Source organism: Penaeus chinensis, chromosome 6 (genome assembly GCF_019202785.1).
Source record: "Penaeus chinensis breed Huanghai No. 1 chromosome 6, ASM1920278v2, whole genome shotgun sequence".
NCBI lineage: Eukaryota > Metazoa > Arthropoda > Malacostraca > Decapoda > Penaeidae > Penaeus > Penaeus chinensis.
The window spans coordinates 6,336,228-6,341,227 of NC_061824.1; the positions used below are offsets into that span (position 1 = coordinate 6,336,228).

Sequence of the window (5,000 nt, forward strand, 5' to 3'; positions counted from 1 at the left end):
TTAACTCCTGTTGGTGTTATTCTGTAGTTTCCACAAATGAGCTGCTGCTGTGCTGACGTTCATCTTGCTTACAATCAACAGCACCTGGGAAGGTAGATTAGGCCTAAGATAGCTATTTACGGCGCTGAAATTCCACTCACACGGCAACCGAGTTTCTATAAGCGGCGCACTGGCACCGTCAGTCCCAAGCTTGGTCAGTTCAGTTGAGTGAAATTTGAAGAGGCTACGTTCTGTCAGGTCTTATTTACGGGTCGGTTTTGATACGATGCATTGCCAAAAGCTGTGGCAGCGGTGGGATTCGAACCCACGCCTCCGAAGAGACTGGTGCCTTAAACCAGCGCCTTAGACCGCTCGGCCACGCTACCGTGAGTTAAAGTGTAGAAATTCTCATAGTAGTTTTAAAGTATGTCCAGGCGTTACTCTGTAGTTTTTACAAATTAACTGCTGTAATGCTGACATTTATCTTGTTTATAATCATGAAATTATGACTCGAAAACTTAAAGCATGCACATTCACTAACTACAACGTTGTGATGACAGGATTAATTTAATCTGCTTATTTGGCAATACATTCATGATAATTAGTGGAAAGAAACTGATTTTACGAAAAATTCTGCAACAAACAATTAATGTACAGATATTCACGTTTGAATGTCTTCTACACATCAAAATATATTTGCTCGTGCAGTCCGAGTGCTCTGTCCAGTAAATGCTTCCAGCACCTTGATAACAGAGGTTCTCCGTTGCTTCTGTTCCTCCCCGATCACTTTTCCCGTCGTTATACGGTTTTTGTGAAATGCGTGAAATAGTTTAGAGAACAAAATGTTTTGATGCGTACAGTTAAAAAAAAAAAAAAATAAGGATGATTTTACTAACATTGGATGTCCCCTTTCAGATAAGCTAAATAAGAAGGTCTAGGAATGTAAATTTATTACCGCCTTTCAGCATATTTTATGAATGGTAATTCACAACGTATGCTAATTCACCCTCTCAAAGTTCTCGAATTCCAGCCTTAAATCTGGAATTCCTACCTGATAGCTAAGAGGCTTCCTGTTAAGAAACACGTCGTTAAATGAACCATAACCAATAAAGTCATAAATCATAGTTTCCTTGGTCACCCACAGCCCACTATATCTTTGCAATAGGTGAATAAGGTTGATTTATTCGTGGATGAAAGATGCATCTCTTATATCAACAACTCATATTGTATATATCATAATAGTATACAGTGTTTTAATTCCGTTTAAGAATGTGTACATGTGGATAGTAGTTATTATTTCGATAATTTTGAGAATGGCTGATGTACATCATACATGTTCCCATGACCGGAATTAAAATAATTTGAATAAATTCGTAATGTATATAATAATCTCGCCACTTGCAATTCTGCTTAACTCAGATGTGTGGGCGGAGGTGGGGGGGGGGGGGTTAAGGGCCGAGGCAATAAAATGTCCCCGCGGAAGCAGTCATTATAGAAAACAACTGTACATTAAGGAGTGACTATTCTATTAATGCGTCAACCGTCTTCCCTGTAGAACCGGAAAAGATGGTTTACAACGTCTTGGCTTATTGCCAGTCACTCTAAATGAAATGACCTCATGACCACATCTTCATTATTACGCCGTGCAAAACTGATTTGACGTTCGTTTGCTTAAATGCATTTCTTGATGGTTTATAGATTATAACTATAAAGTACTTTGGAATTTAGTCAGTAAACCAGTCCTCATCGACGTTTCATCATCACTGTCTGTTAGTACTTTGTAAGAGGACTAGAATGGTAGTAGAATGCGATCTATAAGCGGATAAAGTAGCTATAATACCGACTTTGCATCGACCACCGAACAGTGTGGCATCGCATTAGATTTGGCGGTTCAGGGGAGACTGACCTGACTCTCTCTTTTAACGGGCACTGGGTCCTGGGGAGCTCGGCTGGGCCCAACACAGATGACAAGGCGAGTTTAAGAATAAAAGTGGCAAAACCTTATTTGTTTCAACCTTGACTTGAATAATTGCTCTTTCCATAATGATCGTGACATGACTGTAGGATTAAATTTTAACCCTGCAGTTACGTAGCATCTTGCTTTGTAACTACAGGGTTAAAAATATGACAGAAAATTTCATACCTTGTATCATCTTGCTCCCAGAAATATTTAAACGCATCTTATTACATTAGTGTTGAATGTGTGGATAGTATGACTGTTTATATCAAACTAAATCATACTGGTGAAAATAAAGACTAATATAACGTGTCATCCGTGATTATCTAACGTTAATTATTACAATCCAAATGCAGACATATTTATACTTTGTATCGTCTCGCTCCCAAAAATATTAGAACACCTCTCATTACGTTATTGTAGGATATGTAAATAGTTTGATTTAGTATGACTAAATCAAGTCGGTGGAAATTAGTTGCTAATATAACATCTGTGGTTAGCTTTAGTTATGTTTTAAATTTAGCTTCACTGTAATTGGTTAATATTTCATTGGAAGAACCGATATTATGTTTATTATTACAATCCATATAAATATATACAAAAGATTACTCCTCTATCTCCGCCTCAAAGACCACCCTTCTGCTCGACGATGATCGTAAAAGGACAAAGTCTATAGACGATAACATGTCACTCGCTTCCATGTAAGAGACACATGGTGCAGAGAACTTGTTGAATTGCTCATCAGGTGTACGATAATGTAATGAATCTGGACAAGACTTGACTTATAGTATGGTCTTACCTTGTGATTCGATGGACAGATAAGGTCTTGCTGTCTAGAGATCGTGAAAGTGAAGTATCATTAGTTTATGATTTGTAAAATTTGGATTTTTTTCGGTCTGTAGATATCACCAATGTTATTCTTCATTCTCTATAAATACTAAGTAAAAAATTAAAAGAAAATTTGCGGTTATATGCATAAAGTAAGCAAATGATTGTAACATGTTATTATACAGTGTGCCTCAAGAATATTTGTTAAGCGTCCTTCGTCACGTTTTGATATAGCATGCAGTACACTCTAAAATTCTGTAAACTTTTCCTATACAGCGAGAAAGCTTTATAATGAAAATTATGTGTGTGCTTGTTTGTGTGTGTGTGTGTGTGTGTGTGTGTGTGTGTGTGTGTGTGTGTGTGTGTGTGTGTGTGTGTGTGTGTGTGTGTGTGTGTGTGTGTGTGTGTGTGTGTGTGTGTGTGTGTGTGTGTGTGTGTGTGTGTGTGCGCGCGCGCGCATGTGCGGAGATCCGTGTATGCGTGTTTGTGTACAGGCACGCACAGTCGCACATGCTCATGCGCACAAACAGGCACATCGTATTTATGTTCATAATAGTATACTGTATTTTTAAAGAATATCAAGTGAATTGTAGTAGTTATTTTTTCGACAATCATCGGAAGGGCATTTCTACATCATGCGTTAAGCCTACGGATGCTTCCTCGACAAGAATTGAAGTAATTGAAATCAAGTCGAAATAGATAAAATAGCCTCGCCACTTTCAGATACTGCTTAACTCAGGAGTGTGTAAGGGGGGGGGGGGAGATAAGAAAAGTTTCCGCGGGACCGATCACTATAGAAAACTACTGTACATTAAGGAGTGACTATTCTATTAGTGCATTGACAGTGTCTTCCCAGTTGTGGAATAGGAAAAAAAAAGGTTTACTACGTCTTGGTTTCCAGTCAGTCACTAAATATGAAGTGGCTTCACGACCATATCTTTATTATGTGCAAAACTCTGATTTGTCACTCATTAGCTTTAAATGCATTTCTTGATGATTTGTAGCTTTAAAATACTTTGATATTTAGTAAATCAAACCAGTCATCAATAAGTTTCCACGGCGTGTAATCTAATCTCTCTTTGCCTTATTTTAGTTTTCTGCGATCTGGTGGTAGAGTGCGACCTACGTCCGACGAAAGTCAATATAATACCGACTTTGCATCGACCGCCGAATAGCACGACATCGCATTAGAGATGGCGGTTCAGGCGAAACTGATCTGACAGGGAAGCTCGGTTGGGACAAGGGGAGATGAGTGCTACGCGTATTCGACGTGTTTAGGCACAAAAGTGGCGAGAACTTATTGTTTCGACTTCAATAATTGCTCTTTCCATAACTATAATGACGTAACTGGACGAGACTCATTTTGCTTCTTAAGCTCCATGCAGAAAAAAACAGAAAACTTTATATCGTCTCGTTCCCTCCTCGTATATAGGATGTATGGATATTTTTTTTTCTTTTATATCAAACCAAATCTTACTGGTGGAAATGAAAAGCTGATATAGCGTATTACGTATTATGACCTCAATGCTAATGTGTGTTTATAATTATAATCCAAAATAATAGAAAACTTTATAATTTGTATCGTCTCGCTCCCAGAAATATTTGAACACTTATTATGTTACTGTAGGATATGTAGATTGTATGACTGTACTGTGCTAGTGGTTAGCTTTAGTGATGTAACGATAACCTCATTATAATTATTTCATGTTACACTTGGAGAAGACGAAAGAGAAAATGCTCATGTGTATGTTTATTATTACATTCCATATAAATATATACAAGAAATTACTCCTCTCTCTCCGGCTCAAAGAGCAGCCTTCTCCTCGCGAAGTGAGTCTCAGACCTGCGGCCGCCAGACCGCCTGGTCTTCCGCACTTCCTGCGACAGGCCGCCTCTTTCAACTCAGTGCTAGTTATTCCAAATTGCGGTGTGCATATAGCAAGGTTATTCCCATCACACATTACATTGGTTGATTCTGGAGGAATTTGGAAATCTCTAGTTAATGTGGGTTCAGGTGATGTTGGGGGAAAATAACAATATCTGTAAACGATAACCTGTCACACGCTTCCATGTGTGGAGAAGCAAGGTGCAGAGAACCTGTTGAAGTACTCATCGTGTCTGCTAATGTGATGAAACTGTTGTTGTTTATGATTTGCGAAGTTCTGGCTTCGCCCGGGCCTTCTAAATATGGACCGGCCTGATGAAACTGGACAAGATCTGACTTATATTATGATCT

At 38.6% G+C, this 5,000-nt stretch overlaps 1 protein-coding gene and 1 non-coding gene across 3 annotated transcripts in view; one reads left to right on the forward strand and one right to left on the reverse strand.

The window, feature by feature from the left end:
• The window catches only part of LOC125026704 (solute carrier family 49 member 4 homolog), a 103,166-nt gene that overhangs the window by 7,324 nt on the left and 90,842 nt on the right, over positions 1-5,000 (forward strand). The gene's annotated exons all lie outside the window — the stretch shown is intronic.
• Positions 284-365, reverse strand: Trnal-aag. The gene has a single exon. It is a non-coding gene; the product is annotated as a tRNA-Leu (tRNA).